This window comes from Phoxinus phoxinus (genome assembly GCF_949152265.1).
Source record: "Phoxinus phoxinus genome assembly, chromosome: 22".
In the NCBI taxonomy this organism is placed as follows: Eukaryota; Metazoa; Chordata; class Actinopteri; order Cypriniformes; family Leuciscidae; genus Phoxinus; species Phoxinus phoxinus.
In genome coordinates this window covers 5328160-5353615 of record NC_136897.1, presented here as the reverse complement: position 1 = coordinate 5353615, position 25456 = coordinate 5328160, and the positions used below count along the sequence as shown (strand labels likewise).

At 41.5% G+C, this 25456-nt stretch overlaps 1 long non-coding RNA gene across 4 annotated transcripts; it reads left to right on the top strand.

Moving 5' to 3' along the window:
* The first annotated feature begins 506 nt into the window (after positions 1-506).
* Positions 507-14348, top strand: LOC306990899. Of its 4 annotated transcripts, XR_013795963.1 has the most exons (8): positions 507-745; positions 862-956; positions 1048-1195; positions 12038-12078; positions 12476-12592; positions 13579-13678; positions 13761-13856; positions 13993-14348. It is a non-coding gene; the product is annotated as an uncharacterized lncRNA (long non-coding RNA). The 4 variants fall into 4 exon arrangements; XR_013795964.1 differs by having other exon boundaries at positions 507-956; positions 13582-13678; XR_013795965.1 differs by having other exon boundaries at positions 507-956.
* The last annotated feature ends 11108 nt before the right edge of the window (positions 14349-25456 follow it).

Sequence of the window (25456 nt, the reverse complement as noted above, 5' to 3'; positions counted from 1 at the left end):
GGTGGTTTCAAGCCTGGAAAGAGCTTCACATTAAAAGAGATGTTCATTCAGTCAGTCATGCAGAGACTGTTTGATAGACAGCAAAGCCCATCATTCCTCTGTATGTCTCTTTCTTTGTCGCCAATGACTTGGAGTCGCTGAAATTTGAATGTCACAGTGCTACAAACTGAAACATTGAGTCCCGTCTGTAAATCAGTCGCTCAAACATGTGAATGAATGGATGGATGAAAGAATAGTTAAATGACATCAAGTAGAAACAAACGAGTAAATGAATAGATCAAAATCATTAATGCGTTCATATATTGTACTTTAAACAAAGAGTAAACTAATGACGACAGGGTGTTGCGTGACGTTCTCAGTTCTGTCAAAATATAAGTCCCACTTCTGACACTTGTCAGCCAAGCAGTAAAACTTGTGAATGCAATCAGTGAATGAGGTACAGGTGAATGTGATCAGTGATAAGTGATGATGAGTCCGGGGAGTATGGGAAATTTAGTTTGTGAGTGATACACAGTAAAATCGGCAGTGTAAAAATTGCAGTGTTAAAAGTTATTAATTCCCAAAGAGTTAAATTAACAATCAACAATGTTAAAAAACACTCCTCTTCAGTGTAGTTACAAGTGTAATTTTATTTTTACACTGAAAGTGCAAAAACAAAAAGGCGCCGAATTGTACTGACTCCGCCCCTCGATGACTGCTGTCTCGAAAGACGACGACGCCATTTTATCTTCATGCGACCGAGACGGTAGGTTGAATTGCTTTTTTCTTTCTAAAATAAAAAAGTAAATACACTTGTTAACATTTTTGGTAAAATATGGTGGTGAACACATTTAGAAATGATAAACTGCGCGTTTTTGTCAGGATTAAGGAAGCTCGTCAAGTTCATGAGATGCAGAGATGTAACGTTACAGAAGGATGTGAAGGTTTCTCATGACGATTTGATTTCCTGGATGAAGGTGATTTAACGTTTAAAATACATTTGTATTATAAATTATATTTGTATTACAAATATATTTTTTAGCTCATTTCATTTTGGTTTGTTGACAGCCTTCATGAAAGCCTTCCCGCCTCCAGTCGCGCCGAGGCCTCAACCGGTCTTACGACAAGCCTGGCACTAAAGTTGATGAGGAGGTCTGAAACAGCAGCTGCATTTGGGCTTCTTTTTTTCTGCGCAGATGAGAGAATTCTTCAAATGGTAAGTTTATATTCGTTTTGTGTGTATTAAAGTTGCTGTTTATACATGAACGCGTTAACAGTTCCGTTTTTGTGACGCATGCGCATTATTAACAGCTCGTTTAAGTATCTTGTAAATTAGCTCGCAGTGCAAACAACAAAAGCACTTTTTTGTAGACTGAGGTGGGGGAGCGTTTAAAAACGTTTTATTCGCCCTATGTTTAAGTGAGAATTACATATCTGTATGTTTGTTCTTAGCACTGAATATCATGTCGTCATATCTGCGTCAAGAACTTAGGTAAAGTTGGTTCTCTTACGTAGAGTTCTCTCGTACTGCGTCGAAGAACGCTACGGAAAGATATTTCTTTGTCGAGATTGAAGCCTAAAATTAATCCTTAATTTTGTAATAATGTAAAACGCTTTTCTGAAGCATACAACCTAGGCGGAGCAATACAGCTCACCCATTGGCTGCTCTGCCAGAAAAGCACAGCCTATGCGAGGCCAGGACGCTGACCAATGAGGACGCTTCGCGCCCTTCTGCGTCACCTCCCGCCCAAACAGGCGTGGCCTAGGCCTATAAATACGAGCATAGCTGTCTAACACGCCGATTTTCTTAAATTCAACGAAGCTGCACGCATCGCTGGATTGATTCGAGCCGCCACAGCCGTTTGGAACAAGCACCTCAGCAGGACGAGCCCTTACCTGAAGCCGCTGGTCATCGCCGCCTTCAGCCGCCGTTCCCTGCTGCGCTTCTCCGGCGTGGAATATCCTTTCAGTTTTGTGTGTGTTTTGTGTGTGTGTTCGCCTACCGCGGCACACATTTTTTCCTCACAAAAGAGCAACGAGTGTCTTTTTAAAGATGTCTCGCGTTTCCTGCGGCTCCTGCCGAGCCGCGCTCATCGACGGGGACCACCACGAACTGTGTGTTTCCTGCTTGGGCGAGGAACATGCAGCTCTCGCTCTCGGTGATGGCGGCTGCCATCACTGCGACATGATGCCAATCGCGACTCTGCGGACTCGCCTTGCATCTTTCGCCGAGACTGCTCAACCGCCCCCTGTAGCGCCGCGCCGTAAGAAGCGCCGCGCTCAGCGGGTCCCGGAACCTCCCTCCACGAGGAGCTCACCGCCGCCACCGCCGCTAGCTCCTCTCAACGTGTCGCTTGAGTCGCTCACCGACGGACAACAGCCGCAGCACGCCGCTTTGTCCGTTATGGAGGACGACCAGCAAGCCGTATCAGAGGGGGATGACGATTGCTGTTCGCTTCTCGCTTCGGAGAGCGAGGGATGGGCGAGCTCTGTGGACCTCCCCTCCCCCGCCGTTCCGGAACGTCGAGGAGGGAAGATCAGCATCGAAGCAGAGCTGATGCGTCTGCTCACACAGGCCGTATCGAGCCTCGGCCTCGAGTGGTCGACGCCCGAACAACCTGCACTCAACCGGCTGGATGGCCGCTTCCTCGCTGGAGACCGCGCTGCGCCCCCCTCCAGACACGCACCCTTTCTTCCTGAGCTTCACGAAGAGGTAGCGAAATCGTGGAAGGCGCCATTTTCAGCCAGAGTACGTACTTCTGCCTCGCCAGCATTCTCCGTAGTGGACGGTGCTCGCGACAGAGGCTACCACGCTCTCCCTCCGGTCGAGGAGGCTGTAGCGACTCACCTTTGCCCACCCTCTGCTGGACGGCGGGCTAAGGGAGTCCTACCATCTAAAGCTTGCCGCACTTCGTCAGCTCTGAACGGCCGCGTGTATTCCGCCGCCGGACAAGCTGCATCGGCGCTGCACACCATGGCGGTGCTCCAAATCCACCAGGCTAACCTCCTCTGCAAGCTAGACGAGGAAGGCCCGGGCGCGATCAGTGTTCCGGACTTACGTAGCGCCACAGACCTCGCTCTTCGCGCTACAAAGTCCGCCGCACACGCCATCGGCAGGATTATGGCCTCAGCTACTGTTTCCGAGAGACATTTGTGGCTGACTCTCTCCGAAATGGCGGAGTCGGAGCGCTCTGCGTTCCTCGACGCTCCCATTTCACCGACTGGCCTCTTCGGATCCTCCGTGAAGGACTTCGCGGACCGATTCGCCGAGGTACAGAAGACTTCGCAGGCCATGAGACATTTTCTGCCAAAGCGCTCCAGTTCCGCAACAGGCCGCCCTAAACAGCCGCCTGCCCGAACTCAGCAGCGCCCCGCGCCCGCCGCACCGGCCCAGCAGCAACAGGCCCGAGAGAGACCACGGTCTCGCTCCGCCGGACGCCGCCCGCCACCGCGTGGTCCTCGGCCCAAGATCTCACTCAAGCCCGAGGCCTCGGCGCCATCCTAGCCCTGCTAGGAAAACGACGGTGTTCGGGTCCCGCTGCGGCCGGACTTCCACCAAAGATTTTCGCTTGTACAGCCCTAAGTTCCGTGTTTGTACCAGTGTATTTAGCAGCCAACAAACCGGCCGTAAAGCCCGTTTGCCTGCACACAAACGCCGTTTTCACGGCGACCCAGATAAATCTAAAAAAGAGTTTAATTTCTGGTGTTCCGGCCAAGGCCGATGGTGTAATGTGTGTAACTGCAATGCCCACCCAGTGCCCATTCATTCACACAAGCACAGCCCCGTTCAACACAGGGTTTGCACACATAAAATCGGCTCATGCCGGTTGTGCTTTACATGTAGTGAGCGTGCCCACTATCCAGTGCCCACAACCACTACACACTGCACGTTCCGCGGTTTCTGTAAAAACGAAACTAACGAACGGTCAGTCAGTACACGAACACAGTGTCCCCGGTGTTATAAATGTGCCCGCCACCAAGCGCCCACGTTTATTTACAAACATAACGAGCCCCGAAGGGCTCGCCCCGCGTGCTCTCTCTCAACTCAGAGAGTCGAGCGCGCGCGGGACGCATACTGTGTTAAACATGTCCCCCGCCTCAGACGCCACGGCGTCCATGTTACAGCACACGGTTGCTCTCGTGTCGCCGCCATTTCGCGACCAGGGCCCAGATTACATTCAACCCCTAGTCACACGTGCACATGCATGGGAAAGACTTCCCGGGGTCTCAGAATGGGTGCTAGAGACTATAAAAAGAGGCTATTCGCTACAGTTTCATCGACGCCCTCCCCGTTTCACGGGAAAAGTCGAAACCACGGTAAAAACAGAAGTAGCACATCTACTTCGAGCCGAAATAGCGAAGCTATTGAGCAAAGGGGCCATAGAGCCTTTATCTCAAGCTCAGAGCGAAGGGGGTCTGTACAGCAGATATTTCCTGGTACCGAAGAAAGACGGGGGTCTCAGACCCATTTTAGATCTAAGGCGTCTGAACAAAACGCTAACAAAGCGGAAGTTCAGAATGCTCACGACCAGAAAAATCCTCGCGCAAATTCGCCGAGGAGACTGGTTTATGGCGATAGATCTGAAAGACGCGTATTTTCACATACAAATTGCGTCACGTCACAGGCGATTTTTGAGATTCGCCTTCGAGGGCCGGGCATATCAGTACACAGTCCTGCCATTCGGCCTATCCCTAGCACCTCGTACATTTACAGTGTGCATGGACGCGGCGCTGGCACCCCTGAGACTCCGAGGCGTTCGAATTCTGAACTATTTGGACGATTGGCTGATTCTAGCTCAATCGCCGTCAGAACTCGCTCACCACAAGACGCTAATACTCGATCACCTCGAGTGCTTAGGTCTGAGAGTCAATTGGGAGAAAAGTTCACTGTTTCCCAGTCAAAGGATCTCCTTTTTAGGACTGGATCTGAACTCACTGTCTATGACAGCACGTCTGTCATCACAGCGCAGGCGAAATACCCTGCAAATGGCGAAATCCTTCCGCAGCGGCCACATAGTGCCGCTCAGGAGATTTCAGAAAATGCTGGGCCTCATGGCCTCAGCCTCTACAGTGCTGCAGTTGGGCCTGCTGCGCATGCGCCCACTACAGTTCTGGTTGAGAACGCGCGTACCGCGCCGAGCATGGTTACACGGTCGTTATCGCCTCAAGGTCACTCAGGAATGCATTTCAGCCCTGACACCATGGAGAGCGTCAGACTGGTACCGGTCAGGTGTAAGCCTGGGGACTTCCTCGAGCCTGAAGGTGGTGTCCACGGACGCGTCCACCTCAGGCTGGGGAGCACTGCTCGACGGCAGACCGCTCTTTGGCCAATGGGCAGAGCGAGCCAAACTACCGCACATAAACTGCCTGGAAATGATGGCGGTGGACTTTGCGCTGAGGCGTTTCTGTCCCCGGATAAAAGGACACCACGTCCTGGTCCGCTCGGACAACGTGTCGGTAGTAGCCTACATAAACCACCAGGGTGGCCTGAGGTCCCGAAACCTATTCAGGTTAGCGGAACGCATACTGGTGTGGGCCCAGCACAACCTGCGCTCGTTAAGAGCAATACACGTGCCAGGCCACTTGAACGTAGGCCCGGACAGACTCTCACGGAACAATGTTCCTACGGGAGAGTGGTCCCTACACACACAGACAGTGCGTCTGCTGTGGAAAAGGTTCGGCAGAGCGGAAATAGACCTGTTTGCAAACCAGGAGAACGCTCACTGCCCAGAATTCTTTTCGAAGAGCGCGAACGCGCTGGCCAGAGTCTGGCCCCGCCGTCCGCTCTATGCCTTTCCTCCTGTCTCACTCCTGCCTCAAGTGCTGGAGCGTATCAAGGAGAGCGGATGCTCGGTACTACTGGTTGCTCCATACTGGACGAATCAGACCTGGTTCCCAGCTTTGATGCGACTGAAAAGTACTGCCCCGTGGCCGATTCCAGTGAGGAGAGACCTCCTCTCACAGGCCAAGGGCGCGATTCTGCATCCTCACCCCGAGCTTTGGTCCCTACACGTATGGGCCATAAACGGGTACCCGCTAACCTCCCAAGAGGAGTGTTAGACACGATCGAGCAAGCTAGGGCTCCGTCTACTAGACGGCTCTACGCTTCCAAATGGTCGGTGTTCTCTGGATGGTGTTCAGATCAAGGTCTGTCACCACTTCAGTGTGGAGAACCGGAGATTCTCTCCTTCTTGCAAGAGCTATTGGATAAGGGAAGAACCCCATCCACGCTCAAAGTCTATGTGGCTGCCATATCAGCGTTCGTTAATCCAACGCTTGGCCGTTCACTAGGCAGGAACGACCTGGTGGTCCGCTTCCTGAGAGGCGCCAGGAGGTTAAACCCTCCAAGGCCTCCTTCAGTCCCCGTTTGGGACCTTTCTACAGTGTTGAACGCTATGAAAGGGGCCCCTTTCGAGCCTATTCACTCAGTTGACATGAAACACCTGTCTTTCAAGACCGTGTTTCTTTTGGCTCTCGCTTCAGTGAAGCGTGTGGGAGACTTGCAAGCGCTCTCAGTAAGAGCTTCTTGTATGGAGTTCGGGCCAAACGACTCTGTAGTCGTATTGAAACCGAAGCATGGGTACGTGCCTAAGTCCCTCAACACACCGTTCAGGGCTCAGGTCATCTCCCTGTCGGCCCTGCCGGCTTCAGAGGACGGAAATAGCTCCCTTTGCCCGGTCAGGGCATTAAGAGCTTATGTGTCCCGCTCCGCTGTTTTTCGACAGACGGAGCAGCTCTTTGTTTCGTTCAGCGGACGCTCCAAGGGGCGAGCCGCGACGAAACAGAGTCTGTCTCGATGGGTAGTGGACGCCATTGCGCTAGCCTACGCATCTAGAGGTTTGGAATGCCCTTTGGGCATCAGAGCACACTCCACGAGAGGCATGGCCTCTTCATGGGCTTGGTATAGCGGAATCTCGTTACAAGATATCTGTATGGCGGCAGGCTGGGCCTCCCCGTCTACATTTATTAGGTTCTATAACCTAGAGGTTCCTGCGTTGCAGGCTAAACTGCTCTCGGTCTAGAAGACTATGTATTAGTGTCCTGCCCCGCGCCGCGGCCCAGGTCACTTCAGTGTTAATATGTATATGTGTTCCTGCCCCGCTGTGCGGCCCAGGTCACTTCAATGTTTAAGCATCACTCACTGACAATGTGTCCCATGAGCATGCTATTACCCCTCATATATATCTATATTTACATATATATGCTATTATGCCTTAAGAGGCACTACTATAAAGGGATGATGCTAATTTAGCCGCTCTCCCTATACTTCTTGGGGTAGGCACTTGTATACCAGGGCGCGCGCGCCCTTAGGTGTCTGTGTCGGTCCAAGAGCACGCACGGCGTTTTACATGGGGTTCCCGTAGCGTTCTTCGACGCAGTACGAGAGAACTCTACGTAAGAGAACGTACTCGGTTACTAACGTAACCTCGGTTCTCTCTAGAAGAGGGAACGAGTACTGCGTCTCATGGCCGTGCGTGTCCGCGCTGCGTCGCTTCATTGACGAAAATCGGCGTGTTAGACAGCTATGCTCGTATTTATAGGCCTAGGCCACGCCTGTTTGGGCGGGAGGTGACGCAGAAGGGCGCGAAGCGTCCTCATTGGTCAGCGTCCTGGCCTCGCATAGGCTGTGCTTTTCTGGCAGAGCAGCCAATGGGTGAGCTGTATTGCTCCGCCTAGGTTGTATGCTTCAGAAAAGCGTTTTACATTATTACAAAATTAAGGATTAATTTTAGGCTTCAATCTCGACAAAGAAATATATTTCCGTAGCGTTCTTCGACGCAGTACTCGTTCCCTTTTCTAGAGAGAACCGAGGTTACGTTAGTAACCGAGTACGTTTTATATTCGCATATTCGCACATTCGCGGACTTCCGCGTTCAATAACTCGTGAACTAAACGTTGTTGCTACACAAAAACACCTATCACATATAACTACACATATAACACCAGAAGCTACAACCTATTTTTCCTCAAAACGATCTTTCCTTCGCAGTGGACAAAATACATTGATCTCTATGCGCAGGCTGCTAAGAAGGGACCATCTGCAAAGTGCAAACCTGAAGGAAAGCTCGTTTTGAGGAAGATTAAAATATTGAAACAATGTTATTTGTGTAGGAACAATATTCAGTTCACGAGATATTGAACGCGGAACTCCGTGAATATCTGAATTTAAAACCAAATTTACCCAAGTTTCAGACTGGATCATGACCGTCAGTACCACATACGTGGACAGCGCCACGAACATAGTCAAGTTTTCAAAAAAAAAAAAAGTTGCCAAACAGGGTAAACATAGTTTTAGGTTTGATATTTTCTGCGTATTCACCTAGACTGCTTTAGTTTACTTTTGTGTACTCTACATACAGTACGCAAATATTTTTACCAAATGTATTTTTTCATGTTCCAAACGGTGTAGTACTTTCCTAGTGACCAGACTGACTTACTAAAAATTGTGACAATAGCACCTTTACTGTACGTACAATTGACAAAATAGGTTTATGAAAAAATTACTGTAATTCACTGTAAGTATTTTTTCGTGTTTCAAAGGTTGTAGTACTTTCCTAGTGACCAGACTGACTTACTACAGGTGACATTTTGACAATACCACCCTTACTGTACGTATAATTGTCAAATATGTTTATGAAAAATTACTGTAATTCACCTAAAGTATTTTTTCGTGTTCTTAAGGGCGTAGTGCTTTCCTAATGACCAGGCTGACTTACTACAGGTGAAATTTTGCCAATAACCCCCTTACTGTACATACAGTACACAAACATTCAGGCTAACCATAAGCTACATTAGCATTAAGCTAACTTAGCTTGCTAATCTGGTTAACATGCTTTTGTGTTCTCATTCTTACACTGAAGCCTCTTCTCGGCAGTTTAGTAAAACAGTGTCAACTGAGTGGCACAAGCTGCTAAACCACGTACCACGAGCCCCGAACCATTCCGGTCAAGGGTTTGAATCCTGTGTGGCACATGCCCAGACCGCAAGAGGTACTGTGGCCTTAAGTGGTGGAAAAGTTGCTTCTGTTCCAGACATGGTGTCTATATGTGAAGGAACTCAATAAATACAACATGCAGCAAATGTATTTGCTTCTCACTTGAAGTATGGACCTTATGCACAAAGACACAACTTCCCAGTGGCGCAATGAGATGAGAGTCAGGCATCTCACCCAGAGATAGTGGGTTCAAGCCTGTGTGGAACGACTTTATAAAATTGTGTGTAATGTTGTGTCATGTCGATTCCTTTATTATTTAACGTTGTACTTATCTGTCTTCCTCTTGGGTTAGAAATAAGTTTGTCTTGTTCATTATGTGTTCATTCTCATCTGAACTTCTGTTCATTTTGAGTTAATTTTCACCTGTACTTCTGAACCAGCTGTTTTTTCATGTATGTTCAATTTCTGCTGTTTTTACTCTTACTGCTCTTGCTGCTGCTTCAGGGGCTTGGCCCCGTATCGCTGCTTGCAGCTATATTTCCACTTGTTCCTTAACCTGTAACCAAGAATACTAACACACACAGACACAGTTTCTTCAAGATTGGATTTGACCAGTCTTCTCAAAAAATCAAGATAACATGTTCTTTCTCTCAAGGAGAGAACACTTTAAATCAACTGTAAAGTAAAGACTTTAACTAAGAAATGGTCTCTCAACTATAGACTTCAATGACCCCTGCTGAGACCATTGCTATCAGGGTACCCTAGAAAAGCAGATGGATGTAGTAACACCTGTTAAAGAAGTCCATATTTAATCTCTGGAAGCCGGGCTAAATGAGCAAGCACTGTTACTGCATTCCTGGCATGGGCCAGACCCTTCAGTCACACCTCAGATATCAAATACAGACATTTAAAGGATACATTAAATAACATTTTCGATAATCACACTGGTAATTTCTATAACAAAGTAAAATCTCATAAGCCTAGAGAAATCATTCAACTCATTTGATATTTAGAAGGAAAAATATTGATTAATACCTTGATTAAAATCACTCATTAGATATACATTGAAGCAGCAGTGGATTCCAGAATCCACTTCTTCGGGACTTCATAACAAAAACTAAACTTGAATCATTACAATAAGGGTGTTGCTTATTTATAATGTTGAAAATATGATTAAGCTAAAATCTTTACCGTTATTTTAATCAATGAAAGAAATGTGTTGTACAAGGAACAGCAGTTCTAATACTTACTTTTATCTAAAACATTTATCAAAATGAATTGAGTAGAGTGATCACTAGGAACATACTGTAACCTTTGGAACATGGAACAAGCTGAAATTACAGTAATTTTTTCATAATAATATGTATGTACTGTACTTACAGTAAGGCAGATATTGGCAATATTTAAACTGTAGTAAGTCAGTCTAATCACTAGGAAAGTACTACAACCTTTGGAATATAAAAAAAAAACATTATAGGTGAATTACAGTTTATTACATAAACATATGTAATAAACATGTAATAATGTGTATTACATAAACATATTTGATGATTGTACAGTAAGGGAGGTATTGTCACAATTTGACCTGTAGTAAGTCAGCCTGGTCACTAGGAAAGTACTACACCCTTTGAAACATGAAAAAATACTTACAGTGAATTACAGTAATTTTTTCATAAACTTATTTGTCAATTGTACGTACAGTAAGGGTGGTATTGTCACAATTTGACCTGTAGTAAGTCAGTCGGGTCACTAGGAAAGTACTACAACCTTTGAAACATGAAAAAATACTTACAGTGAATTACAGTAATTTTTTCATAAACTTATTTGTCAATTGTACGTACAGTAAGGGAGGTATTGTCACAATTTGACCTCTAGTAAGTCAGTCGGGTCACTAGGAAAGTACTACAACCTTTGAAACACGAAAAAATACTTACAGTGAATTACAGTAATTTTTACATAAACTTATTTGTCAATTGTACGTACAGTAAGGGTGGTATTGTCAAAATGTCACCTGTAGTAAGTCAGTCTGGTCACTAGGAAAGTACTACAACCTTTGGAACATGAAAAAATACTTACGGTGAATTACAGTAATTCTTTCATAAACATATTTGATAATTGTACGTACAGTAAGCGAGGTATTGTCACAATTTCACCTGTAGTAAGTCTGTCCTTTCACTAGGAAAGTACTACAACCTTTGGAATATTAAAAAAAATCACTATAGGTGAATTACAGTTTATTTCACAAACATATGCAATAAAAAATATGTAATAACATATGTAATAATATGTTTATTACATAAACATATTTGATAATTGTACAGTAAGGGAGGTATTGTCAAAATTGCACCTGTAGTAAGTCAGTCTGGTCCGTAGGAAAGCACTACAGCCTTTTGAACACGAAAAAATACTTACTGTGAATTACTATGATTTTTTTTAAAAACATTTGTCAACTGTACGTACAGTAGGGGAGTTTTTGTAAAAAATCTCACCTGTAGTATTTCAGACTGGTCACTGGGAACATGCTACAACCTTCGGATAGTAAAAAATCCCTTCGGTGAATTAATGTAATTTTATTCTAAAAAGTACTTATGTACATTATGTACAGTGAGGCAGGTTTCCTAAATACAATCATTATAATGCACTTTTTATTGTTGCTAAAGTACAATCAATAGCATTAGAACACATAATGTGAGAGATATTTGCTGGTACATCTGTAGTTTGCAAAAATGTAGTTGTCTGTTTGCACACAATGAAAAAAAAAGACAACTTTTTAGACGGTCCCTATCTTGTTCACCGCACTACATTGGACATTCAGTGAACATTCGCAAGTTTGTATGCCATTAAAACAATACTTGCCCATTTTGATCGATTGTGGAAAATGTTGTAGTTCACCATCCTTGTCCTAAAGATCATGTAGCTGCTTTTATTTTGCAAAAATGTACTTTATTGCATATGTTATTGAGACACTTTTTAAGCAAAAAAGTGTGAATGTGCGAATATAAAACCAACTTTACCTAAGTGCGTCAAGACACAAACATACGAACTTCCCATCAAATTTTTTTTTTCAAACATTGTGAAAGTGCATTAAAGCTAATCTGTAAATCCATCTGTCTTCCAATTCAGTTTACAGGTAACATTTGCGTATGCACTGGCAGAGAATACAGGTACTTTAGGGATAAAGTTATTTTGGGATAAATTATGTCCTAACTATTTATCTGTCTGCATTTTATTAATATGAATCTTTATGTTCTGTTCACATTATAAATACCATTAATAAATTATGGGTAAAATAAATTCTAAATGCGTATTAAAATCAAGTTAATGCCTTATTACTCATTTAACTTATATAAATGTATTCAATAATCAGATTAAATGCATATTAATGCAATATAAATAATTTTACACCCATGCTTTATAGACAGCTCTCAGCATAATTGAAATTAAGGGTAATCACAATTATTTTTACCTTATTTACAGCCCCAATTTAAATTGTATTGCATTACTGAATTTTGGAAATATTAGCCTCAACTGACATATTTTTTTCAAATCCTTTTTCAATAGATTTGGCCCAGAACCCTCCAGTGTCAAGTGAAGGAAGCTCCTCATGAGATTGCTACAGAAACCAAGCAACAGAAATGAAGACGAAAGCAACAGAATGCTGAAGATGAATCCAGAATCGTGAGTGTCATTATATTTTATTCTATGTGCAGTACACATTTTAATACATGACGAATCAACATGAAACATTTAAACCTAACTGGGCAACCACACAATGCCTTTGTTCAGACCTGAAATGTACATGTGTCTTGGGTGATTGATGTATCTTGATTGTCATAATTCATGATGACACATCAATCACTATGTCATTGTGTTAATTCAAGATATTAAACTGCAAAAAGTTAAAGGGTTAGTTGACACACAAGTGTAAAATTGTTGTAATTTCTCACCCTCATGTCATTCCAAACCCAAAAAGACTTTAGTTCATCTTCGAAACTTAAATTAATGTATCAAGAATACTCCACTCAACTATCACTTTGACGCTTCAAAAAGTTCATAAAGAGATTATAAAACGAACCCATATGAATTGAGCCGTTTAGTCCAAATTTTCTGAAGAAACTTGATTGCTTTGTGATGAATATATTGAATTTAGACTTTTATTCACATATAAACATGAATCAACCAACATGAACAGAAGATAAAGAAAATTTGGATTAAACTGCTTGGTTCATGGATTAGTTTTAAGATCTCTTTGTTAACTTTTTGAACCGTCAAAGTGGTAGTTGTGTAGCTGTCAATGGAAGGAAAGAAAGCTGTCAGATTTCATCAAAATATCTTCATTTGTGTTTCAAAGACTAAAGAAAGTCTTGCGGGTTTGGAACGACATGAGGGTCAGTAAATTACTGAATAAATTTTTTGGGGTGAACTATCCCTTTAATAAAAGAATGTGGCCTAGACCTCATCAGAACAATCGAATCTCAATGCGTCTTGGGTGCGTTTACACCTGTACTTCGAGTTGTTCGCTTGTGCAAGATGAATGTTAATGCCAGGTGTGAACGGTGCTACTCTGTGACTACACAATCATCTGAACAGAATTGTTCCTGAGAGAGATGGTTGTCATTATGCTATGTAACTCTTTGATTGTTTTTGTTTTGATTTTTGGTTAGAAGACCTCCGCTAAGTTCCTAGAAAGGCTTCTCCCAAGACCTTCAAGGACCTGATTGACTGCAGAATCTGCTGTGAAAGATGATGAAACTGATGATTCAGGTTAGACTATAGTTCAGAATAAGATTATCTATACACGTTCATGCATGAATGCATTTTGCTGAAGTTGTCACGTGTTATATAGAATGGGGCAGCGATCTTGCATCAATTCGTCTCCTGCAAGAGACCTGGAAAGATGTCCTCATATCAAGCTGAACAACACCTTGTCGTCTCCAAAAAGGTAAATTTGGACATTTCTGTCACACTGCCTATTGTCTGCCTCAAAATATTGCCATTTGTGTTGATTGTATTGTGGAAAACGAATATAAAGCTGGCCAATTGGAGAGCTGACTGAGTGTTATTTTTGTCTTTGGCAGGGACCAGCATACAAGACCACCTTGACTGCATTGAAGAGACCACACAGCATACCTGCTCGCGGCCGGTGATGCTGATATGGCAATAAACTCAAATACTACTTCCTGGTCGCTGATGGGACAAAGGGGAACTGCATTCATGGATGCTACACAACTGTCGACAAGTAGTTTTCTGCAATCTTGTTCAAATCTACCTGTCATATTCGTTCATGTCTAGGCAAATTAACATGATTTTATGTTTTTTATTGACTTTTTTTTCTTGCAACTCCTCATGAATGTGATAATTTGACCTTTACACATCTGGCATATGTTATAAAGGAGCCACTTTGCCTATTTGTTAAATAAACTTTGGATTTATACATCTGTCTGAAGACTCTTGATTTTATGTCTGATCTTGTACATTAACACTATATAATAGTGTAAATAGTTTTTGCACTGAACAGAATACTTTATAAATAACACTTATAGTGTAATCCAATAGTGTAAATCCAATGGAATTAAATCAACACCAAGGGTGTTAAAAACCCCAAGTGTAAAACTTAAACAACAATTGTAAGTGTAACACTTTACACTCAAAGTGTAATTTTTCTACACTGTAAGGTGCTATATTAACACTGTAAATTCAACACTACAAACGGTGTACTTTTTACTCTAGATAGATTGGGACCATATATGATCCGGAGTAGTGTTAAAATTAACACTTTAAGTGTTAATTTGACACTGCGTTTTTTACTGTGTAGTCTTATGTGGAGTGCCCTCTGGTGGCTCTCAAGGGCACTCCAGCTGGTGACCGTTACACACAGTTATTTTTAATCATTTTTAAATAGACAGTAACAGTTGACCCTTGTACATGAAAATATAGGCTACAGGTGAAACTCGAAAAATTTGAATATCGTGCAAAAGTTCATTTATTTCAGTAATTCAACTTTAAAAGGTGAAACTAATACATTATATAGACTCAAATTGAGATATTTCAAGCCTTTATTTGTTATAATTTTGATGATTATGGCTTACAGCTACAGTATGAAAAGCCCAAATTCAAAATTAGAATATTGTGAAAAGTTTTCATAAGCTGTAAGCCATAATCATCAAAATTATAACAAATAAAGGCTTGAAATATCTCACTTTGCATGTAATGAGTCTATATAATATATTAGTTTCACCTTTTGATATAGGTTTAGAGGTTTGTTAAAATCCATAACTTGCTGTAGGAAAAATAATAGCGATTCATGTCTTGTCAAGCACAACACTGAAAAAAAAGAATGACAACATTTTTACATTTCTATAATCAAAATAAGTTGAGCAAATTTGTACTTTTTTATAAGTTATACAAGATTCAAAACATCTTTGTACGTTAGTTTAATGTAATATAATTTAAATGACTTAATCATCCAAGTTGATTGAACTTAAAAATTGAAGGCAGCAACTTTTTTTTACACGAAAGAGACATAAATAAATGAGAGATAGTTTAGACTTAATGGCTATCTTATTTCCTGCTCAAATTAATGTGGTTGAGGAAATCTGTGCCTTCCAAACGCGCCTGACCTTTCTCTGATGAGCTCGCTGTGGTAGCCCACTGTTTTCCGGTGCTTCCGACGAGGCGAGAGGAACGCGCACTGATCCATAATTTAGAGAGCAGACCAAAAATCAGACGAGAGGGACTGCTTTGAAAACAAAAAGACAGACAAACAAGAGTTCGCTGAACCGCAGGAAGGAAAACCACACCAAATGCCAGACTCAAACGCTCGGAGCCTCATCGAGCTCTGAGAGGCCCAGAGCTGGAGGCATTGCACAACAACACCATAGATGAGGTCACAGAGTTTTGAAGCTAAAAGACACTCACTCATATCTGGAGGACACCATTCAGATATCGGACAGCAGACCTCTTCACCCTGTCTGCCTTTATCTCACTCAGATATGAAGAACAGTCGCTTGCCTTCAGTGTTGTAATACGAGGGATTCGACTCTCACATCCCAAGTGGGTTTGCTCGAGATATCAAGGGGTATGGCTGTAAAAGCGCTTGTTTAGATTCATCTCCGGCCAAGCATGCATTTACTCCACGGGAGCTGATCTGCTGCGTTCCAAGAATGCAATTAATGCTTGGGTAACCCTGCATTCTGCAGCCCGAAACCATTCCATTCTTATGAGCATCTACACACCTGATTACTTCCACTTCTCTATCTTATGCTGGGTACACACCAAGAGATTTTTTACATCTTATAAGATTTTCAAAATGCATGAGGACCAAAAATCCTAGATTTAACCGTTTTGCTCCTATAGTGTGTAGTTGGCCATGATGTGATAAAGACAGCACACCACACATGAACAGATTTTCAACCAGAGTCTCGACTGTAAACACATCTCGCGAGACTTCAGAATAAGCAAGTGTGTGTGTGTGTGTGTGTGTGTGTGTGTGTGTGTGCGTGCGTGCGTGCGTGCGTGCGTGCGTGCGTGCGTGCGTGCGTGCGTGCGTGCGTGCGTGTGTGTGTGTGTGTGTGTGTGTGTGTGTCCGTGTCTTCCATCATTTAGCTTTCTGATTGGATATATTATACACCACTCTATAGTAATTTGAAAGTGATTGCAGTACCAGTTTTGGCCACAATCTTACATACGGTTCCTTTAAAGGCACACCGTGGACTTTGTGACCTAAAGAGTTGATGCATACAAATTATTTAAAATGATTCCTCAGGCCAATATACAGTGTTTGACACTATTAATGCTCCGAGCGGGGCTGCCCTCTTGAAATACCGCCTATGTAAGTTTGGAGAAGACGGACCGTCGTTGGACAGGTCATGTGACCTGGAGAACGTATCGCTTTACGGCCGTCCATTTATTAAGTGGATGTCTTCTAGACTTTTGCGACAGTGCTGAGGCACTTGTGGCCTCTAGGGGCGCTAGACGTGACAGTTACAGGTCTAGCGCCCCTAGCGTCCGCAAAAGTTATGCGGTGTGGCTTTAATTATCTGGTTCTGTCACAGCGCCTCTGCTAAAGTCTTTAGCCTTGCTATTTAGCCACCAATCACTACGTTTGATGAATAAACCGTAGCCAACAACCTTGACTGGTTTACCCTGTGTCTACAAGCAGTATAATTCAGTCATTAAAGGGATAGTTAACCCAAAATGAATATTCGGTCATTATTTTCTAACCCTCATGTTGCTCAAAGCCTGAATTACTTTTCTTCTGTGGAACATTAAAGTTATGTTGAGAAAATTTACAGATGTTTTGCTTTGGTAACCATAATATTCTTCAATATATCTTTTCTTCCACAGAAGAAATAAAGTAATTCAAGGTTTGGAAACTGAGGCTCACCTAATGTCCTCTCCAAACCTGAATTAGTTTAAATGTTGTCAGACTTTTCTTTTTCTTTTCTTTTTGTTTCCCTTTAAGATTGAATCTAAAAGGAAATTGTCAAGGTCAGAAATAATATTTTACTTAATGGAAATTAGGTATATTATTATTAATACAATATTCTCAGTGGTGATTCTCATTAGATTACCATTCATACAATACAGTATTTTTGTTACTGTAAATTACATAATTAATTAAAAGATTGGTTAATTAATTGTAAAAAAAAAATGTAATTTACTTTCAATTCATTCATTCATTCATTCATTCATTCATTCATTCATTCATTCATTTATTCATTCATTCATTCATTCATTTATTTATTTATTTATTTATTTATTTATTTATTTGTATTTAAATGATGAGATACCAGGACATATCTTGACAGTTTTTGCGAGTCAACCATTCAAGGGTTGTAGCTTTATCTACAGGGATGAATATTTTCTATAGATGTTGCTACAGTAGGTTCATTTCTTGAGCTGTTTGCTGGTGTTGTTTGTCACGCCGATGGGACATAAAAGATCCTCGTGCCTGTATCTGTGTTGCTATCTTAATAACCTTACCCTGTTCATTCTCCCAGCACCACCCAGCCTCATTACTCCCTGATCTGATGAGAATAACCTCTTAACCATCATCTTTGTGCCAGTGTGTGTACATGCTGCTCTACACTTGTCCTTATCTACATCATAAATCACAAGTTATTAGTAATGAATTGCAGGTTAGAAGAACGGCTACAAAATACGTACCAAAAAAAAAGAAGAATTGTGATGTAAACATTGCTTTTTAAGTTATCTCAAAAAGTAACTCGCGTTAAAAGAAACATCATTAAAGAAAACATTGTGATTTCTGGAACGATCCAATGACTCCTCAATCATTGTGAATCTTCATTTGTTTGGATTTGCGGCTGGTTTTAATGGCATACTGCATCACTGTTTTGTGCAGTCTTGCCACAAAGTCCATTAAGTTGTTTCTATTCATTTTAAAGTAGGCAAACAGACTGGCAGCAGTGCTGGCATAGGAGCAGAATAACTGTTATCTGCAGGAAAGAAACAGCCAAAGAGAGAGCAGGCAGACACAGAAACTGCCAATGGTGCAGATGCTGTTATATGAACTTTATAGAAGACTAAGAGGTCAGAGACTCGGCCTCATGGTACTGTAACTAATCAGTATGGCTGTACAAATTCAATCAGGCTTTTAAAATAGAATGTATTCATAATGCACTATAAGCAGGGGTGCACATAACTGGTACGCAGGTACGCATGCGCGACAAAAATCAGGAATGCGTAATGCCACTTGTGTTACTACGCGCCTTTGCGTACTGTCGCCAAAATGCAACCTAGGCAGTGTTAATAAAAAAATTTCACAGATGAAAACGAGACGATAACTAAATAAAAACCTTGTTTTAAATGACGACCACTATGACGAATAAAAACTAGACGGAAATGTAAGGGAGGGACGATTGGGGAAGTGATCCAGTCAGAACTGATTTGCGTTTGTGGAAGATGCGCGCACATTTGAATTGTAACGTGCTGATCTACCGAGTCGGCATGCGCTTCATGCATGTCTCAAATCGTTAAAAAATGTAAACGTCTGGGAGAAAGACGTTTGATACGTTGCACAAAAGCAGCCATATCACCCTGTAGCCCAAGACTGGTTTCCCACTGAAGCTAAGCGGGGCTGAGCCTGGTTAGTACTTGGATGGGAGACCTCCTGAGAAAACCAGGTTGCTGCTGGTAGAGGTGTTAGTGAGGCCAGCAGGGGGCGCTCACCCTGTGGTCTGTGTGGGTCCTAATGCCCCAGTATAGTGATGGGGACACTATACTGACAAAGAGCGCCGTCCTTCGGATGAGACGTTAAACCGAGGTCCTGACTCTCTGTGGTCATTAAAAATCCCAGGATGTCTTTCGAAAGAGTAGGGGTGTAACCCCGGCATCCTGGCCAAATTTGCCCAGTGGCCTCTGTCCATCATGGCCTCCTAATCATCCTCCTATATATATACTAATTGGCTTCATCACTGTCTCCTCTCCACCAGTAAGCTGGTGTGTGGTGGGCGTTCTGGCGCAATATGGCTGCCGTCGCATCATCCAGGTGGATGCTGCACATTGGTGGTGGTTGAGGAGATTCCCCCCTTCTATGTAAAGCGCTTTGAGTGTCTAGAAAAGCGCTATATAAATGTAATGAATTATTATTATTATTTTTTATTATTAGAAAGAGAAGAGCAGACATATGGATAGATCTGAATAAGAGTGACGACGCGAAAGACAGCTTTATTCGGTATGTTTTTCTGTGCGAACACACACACACACACGCACACACACACACACACACGATCCGAAGCGTGCAGCCCCGCACATAGACACAGCGCGCTGCACGCAAGGACTGAATCGAGCTCTCTTTCGCGTCTGAATGGACAAATACACACAACATTATGTCTAAATGTCCGTTTTGGAGAGTATTCACGTAAACACAGTCGGTTATGTCTTTACAGAACGTACCGTGCATCAGTGCAATTGGATCTGCACACTCTTAAAGTGACAGTGCGTAATAAACCTAATGCCTTCCGTACACCTTAATATTGATCAAACAACAAAATAAAAAGAGAAAATTCACTGCTCTTTAATATCTTTAATAAGGATTAATTATTTAATTTATACAAATAAATATATCTGAACAATAACACTTCAAATAAATTTTTTCCAAAGGTGTTTTCTATCTATTTAGGTCGTTCTTTTCACGCTGATGTAAATTTAAGTGTTCGTTTATTTTATTTTTTATAAGTTTGGTTTTAGTTAGTTATTTTATGCTATAAAAACGGAAATGTGACGTCATGATTGACAGCTGTGGCCACGCTACATATGGGGTGAGTACCAAACACCATCTTCTGGTCCTCACCTGAGTAACTCACTGAAAAAGTTATGTGCACCCCTGACTGTAAGAATGCTTCTGAGTGCTTAATCGTGTTCTGTACACACACAGTTTGATTATTTATGATACGGAAACCTGCATTTACATCCACGTAGTTTGTACAGAACCAAACTGAACTAGTCGGTCTCTCACCATTGTAATTACTCCCATCAGCCACGTGTTCTAGAGGTAAAGCCCATTATTATTCATGTTCTATGTATGCAAAGCTTAAAGTACTCTTCAGCTTTTACAAGTACACTATGGTAGATTGATGAAAATTGCATCGATTTTTTAACCACACTTACAACGTTCACTCAGCTTGCACATGCTAATTGGTTTGTCCACAATGTAGCAACACTACCACTACCAGTAGTTCAGTCTAAAAAAAACAATGGGATGGAACAACAACAAATTACTGGTGACGGGACATCAATTGACTCTAGTTTAATTGAGTAAAAAATAATAATAATAATCGCTCATAAATTTGAAAGAAAAAGTGCATGCACTGGATAAAAATGTAACTTTCTAGTTATTATGTGTTTGCGCACAAAATCAGATGGAGTATACTTTAAAAGGCTATGTGTTAGACTGTGTGCGTATGCATTTAAAAAAAATTAACCTGTATACATTTAATTTAAAGTGACTTACATTCCATTCAAGTATACTGTACTTTTTTTCATGCATTCCCTGAATCGAACAGATTAGATTTTGGCATTCCTAGTGCTACAATAATTCTGAAATAAGCAACTTGGGCCATGTTCATTCCTGGTATTAAAGGGATAGTTCACCCAAAATTGAAAATTCTGTCATCATTTACTCACCCTAAAGTTGTTTCAAACCTGTATGAGTTTCTTTCTTCTGTTGAACACAAAATAAGATATTTTGAAGAATGTTGGTGACCAGACAGTTGATGGACCCCATTTACTTCCATAGTAGGAAAAAAAGATACTATGGAAGTCAATGGGGTCCATCAACTGTCTGGTCACCAACATTCTTCAAAATATCTTATTTTGTGTTCAACAGAAGAAAGAAACTCATACAGGTTTGAAACAACTTGAGGGTGAGTAAATGATGACAGAATTTTCATTTTTGGGTGAACTATCCCTTTAAGATGCGTTTCTGTCGACCGTATCAAGTAGACGAGGGAGACTAATTTAAGTGTACTATTTACATTTGAACGACGAGATGACGGAAAAACCGAGAGAGCAACAGCTATCGTTTCTGCTCTGAGCCGCAAGACCAGCCGAACGCTGTGAGTGTTTGTTAGAAATCAGGAATGGTGAGACAACATTGTGCTTGCTACGTTTCCAATCCTGGGTCATCAGTTGACAAAGTTTAAATCCCGTCTGGCTAGCACTTTTCCCGTAATGTTTAGGCATTAGGTCAGTAGGTGGAGAGTAGACTGTCTTTTGTGGCTGTTTGAACACATTCGACCACATGAGCGTTTACACTACGGAAGCAATCCGGTCAAATGCGTTTTCGACTACCTCTGGAAGTTGACAAACATAAAACATTTTAGACCCTGTATTTAGCTTCGTCCACTTGTGATCCAAACAACCAAAACTCATCTTAGGGCCTTAATGAAACCCAACAAAACATGTGTCTAAACGGTTCACTCAAAATTGCCAGACGAATCCAGTCATTAACATTAGTTTTATCAAAAGCATCCATGTTTATAGTTTAAAGTCTAAATTATTATACTATGGTTTTCATTATGCCAACGATTGTGAGTTAGGAGCAACTATTTTATTTGACTCATATTGCAAAAATTATTTGCAATAAATGCGTTGTTAAGCTCTGTTCACACCAAGATAAATGTTTGTGGTGACAATTTGTGCAATAAACATTTTTATTTGAATGAACAGTGGTTAATGTGTCTGTTTAGACTGAAGCTAATATTTGAATGCCATCAATGCAACAGAAATACAGAGAGCCGTACATAATAAACAGTTTTGGCTTGCTGTACGCTATAGGGTCTCGGGGAGGATATTCTACTTTTCTAATTTTCTTGGTGGCAGCGGTTGTAGGCTGAGGCTGTGGAGGACAATGCCAATCAGATTCACATGTTTGGTCACATGCCCAGAGCTGCTGCTGTTACATAAACCTACAACTTGGTGGCGCTCACAAACAGTATTTTGTTAAGGGATACTGAATGGCAGGGGTATTTCCAACGCTATACGACCGAGTGAGTATGAGGTGTCAAAACCCCAGTGATGGGTACATTTAGCGGCTGGGTCAGGGCTAGGTCATTCATATGAATTCATACGAATTGGGCAACTCATTGGCTAAAATACGATTTAGCAAACATCATAAAAATTCATACGAGTCAGGTCGTATTAATTCTTACTAATTAGCCACCTCGTAAAACACGAACGAATTGCCGTGAGATCGGGTTGGTATTTCTGCTTTTCAATAGGCGGCACCCCACATACTGTCAGAGAGTGAATTTGCATTTTCATTCAGCCTGGCTGACGTTTATTATGCATTGATTTGATCAGATAAAATGCATGCAAGAAAATCTGACCAAATTTTGTGTTGGTGTACTCTCCAAACTTGCAGTAAACTAAACATTTTTAGAACCAAACAGGGTAGCGAGCATTATACATCTTGCATTATACATTATAGCATCATGCCATTATATCATGCGTCCATTTTGATAGAGGGGTGGGACGCTACAGTCAATCTGAGAAATAAAAGGAAATAAAAAAAAATCAAACAAAGATTTTCCATTTTTAAATTTACAAACCCCAAAATGTTAAATAGTTTACATGTGTCATAATTTTGTTGTAATAGAGATTCTGTGTGATTTAAACAATAATAATTTTCCAACTGACAGAGCTGCGATTTTGTTTTAATTACAAAAAAAAAGCTTCATGTCACAGAATATTTAAATATAAATTATATTATATATTTAATACAAATATATTAAGAGTTTTAATTTAGCATTACTTCACCTAATTAATATTCATGCCACAGGCTGATAAAATATGGCAAGTTTTTGTCGCCGGAACATCAAATCACTGTAGGCCAAAATAAACTCCACGGCAATGTGGAACAAACCAAAATGACAAAATGTGACGAATTTCCTTCAGCCTAATTCATCATCATGACTGACTAAATAAGAAACATATTTCTTTATTTTTATGCACAACTATTCAAAGAATATCTCAAAATGGCATAACGCTTTACAAATTGTATGATGTTTTTAGCCTGCATAGCGACATTGCGACTCATTTTATCATCAGAGGTCGGCTTTGCTTCCATGTTAGTTTACCATGACAAACCCAATACCTGCCTCGTTCAGCGCTTCACTGGAGGCTTCAGAGTTGCTACGTGATATAAATACCCCATTCGCAGCTTTGAGGAGCCTACCTCTACTTGTGTCTACAAAGCAGAAACAATTCTCTTTCAGCGTCAGGTCCTTTCAGTCTGCCATGAATTGGAATCTGCCTCTGGCTGATATGTAAGGGTTCAATGTCCCAAAAATGCTGTGGCGGGATCTCCTTTATCTGAGGTGGGAACTCCGTTATCTCCTCACGATGCCTAATGCTGAGAGAAGCCCTCCTCGTGAGCTACCTGGGACGTGGATCACTGTAAACTCACACTAACACTTCCATTTACTGCTACCTTGTTTAATAAACTTGTCGCGGAGAATAGGCCTGGAAAAAAACACAAACGCTCTGAATTTGTTTCTCTCATTGCTATTCATTCTCCCTCTCTTCAGCCTATTGTTGTTTAGCATAGTGTTTGTGCATAGGAACAGGAGTGTGGGTGTCTCCACAAGGGCCGCCGAGTTGTGAAAGCACTCTTTGCATCTTAATGTCCTTGCTTTCAATAAATGACCGGAGAGAGCAGCACAGCGGTGCGACTGAAACAAAAAGCATCATTTTGCATTGTGCCGAAGCTTGTCCTCGTTCCAGCTGTGCATTGAGAATTAAGGCTCACTGGTTCCCCCTGCTGAACGGATAGAGATGTACAGGCAGATGAGTTTGCTCCAAGGCACAATACATCTCTCAAGTCTTTGTATTGTGTATATACTGTATATTAGGGATGTCCCGATCAGGATTTTTTGCCCTCGAGTCCGAGTCCGAGTCATTTAATTTTGAGTATCTACCGATACCGAGTCCCGAGTCCCGATCCGATACTTAAAGAAAAGGATAAAGAAGGGCAAAAAAACAGATCCAGGATGTTCCTTATTTTTTATTTAATTCACCCTATTTTAACATTCAACAACTCTGTTAACAAACAGAGCACTTCTGTGAGGTAGCTTGAACAATCAAGTAATAAATAACAAATTCAAATTCATTGGAGTCAAAAGGGTCTAACTCTGTGCCACCGCATAACTATAGATGTGTTAAAAAATAATGAGAATATATATACATATATATCCGAGTCCTGATCGGGAGGTAACGTCCGATTCCGATCGAGTCTGAAACCACGTGATCGGGCCCGATTTCCGATCACGTGATCGGATCTGGACATCCCTACTGTATATAGTATTAGCTATCATTATTATTACAAGGCTGCATTTATTTGATCAAAAATAATGTAATATTATGAGTCCTCGTAATTCAAATAGCTTAAAAAACATAAAAAGCTATGTTTTATTAAAAATTTAAAAATGCAGAATGTTTATTATTAAAATTTAAATTAACTGGTTTCTGTTGTAATATATATTAAAATGTAATTTATTCCTGTGATGGAGCTAAAAAGCTGAATTTTCAGCATCATTACTCTTCAGTGTCACATGATCTTTTAGAAATCATTCTAAGATACAGTAATATCTTATTACTGTATTATCAATGTTATAAAACATTGACATTTTTTTTTATCATGATATACTGCAATTTAAAAGTTGGGGTTTAAAGATTTTTAAAAAAAAACGTTTACTTTAGCAAAGATTGATAAATAAGTGTGTAATAATTGTAATTCGTGTGTGTGTGTGTGTGTGTGTGTGTGTGTGTGTGTGTGTGTGTGTGTGTGTGTGTGTGTGTGTGTGTGTGTGTGTGTGTGTGTGTGTGTGTGTGTGTGTGTGTGTGTGTGTGTGTGTGTGTGTGTGTGTGCGTGTGCGTGTGTTGTGATAATATACCGTTAGTTGGTCATCATTACCAATGTGTACCATTACCATGTATTTATTTATTTATTACAATCAACATGTATATTATATTATATTTTTAATACAATTAAATAAATACATTGTCATTAAGCTTGTGGTA